Source organism: Sinocyclocheilus anshuiensis, unplaced genomic scaffold, assembly GCF_001515605.1.
Source record: "Sinocyclocheilus anshuiensis isolate Anshui unplaced genomic scaffold, SAMN03320099.WGS_v1.1 scaffold928, whole genome shotgun sequence".
Taxonomy (NCBI): domain Eukaryota; kingdom Metazoa; phylum Chordata; class Actinopteri; order Cypriniformes; family Cyprinidae; genus Sinocyclocheilus; species Sinocyclocheilus anshuiensis.
Genome location: NW_015552531.1, coordinates 1,269,802 through 1,270,497, shown reverse-complemented (window position 1 = coordinate 1,270,497; position 696 = coordinate 1,269,802). Strand labels below are relative to the sequence as shown.

Genomic DNA, 696 nt, shown 5'->3' with positions numbered 1-696 from the left:
ATGATAAAACTTTCATGGACTTCTACATTAACTGTTCCCTCCTGGTGGAATGACCTGCCCAGCTCAATCCAAGCAGCTTAATATTTTCAAGAAACGGCTGAAAACACATCTCTTTCATCTTCATTTGACCCTCTAACTCTAGCACTCTCTATTCTAATGCTACTTTTAATTTTATCTGCTTGTTTTTTTTATTAAAAAACTTGATCCTCTAACATTTGCACTCTCTATTCTATTTCTATTCTTTAATAAGTATCGGTTCAGGCACCGTTTATGCACCAGAACCGTTTTAAAAGTATCGATTTGGCACCGGTATCGAAAAAAACCCAAACGATACCCAACCCTAGGCAGTGCGTATAATAAGCTTTATCCGTATAATAGGATAAGATATAAAATCCTCTCATCTAAAATGTCTCTGTCGTGACTGGCCAAAAAAGACTGTGAGCAAATGGGTTGTTGGTCATTTGTGGGCACCTCATTCAAACAAATTCTTCCACCAAACCAACCTAGCAAACCTTGTTCTATAGTAGCTTTGTGTGGCTAACCGTCCCCTTCATTCAGTGGTATAAAACGAACAAAACACTCATTTTGGAAAAAGAGAGATTTTGGCTGCTGAACTGACAGCAAAAATGGGAGAAATAAAAATGGCAAAAAAGGAACAAATCAAATGCTTATGAGCCTAAAAACAGCTTTTTACCT

General features: G+C 37.2%; 1 protein-coding gene across 1 annotated transcript in view; it reads right to left on the bottom strand.

The window, feature by feature from the left end:
• LOC107663620 (pyruvate dehydrogenase (acetyl-transferring) kinase isozyme 3, mitochondrial-like) overlaps nucleotides 1–696 on the bottom strand; it is an 8,389-nt gene that overhangs the window by 5,251 nt on the left and 2,442 nt on the right. The gene's annotated exons all lie outside the window — the stretch shown is intronic.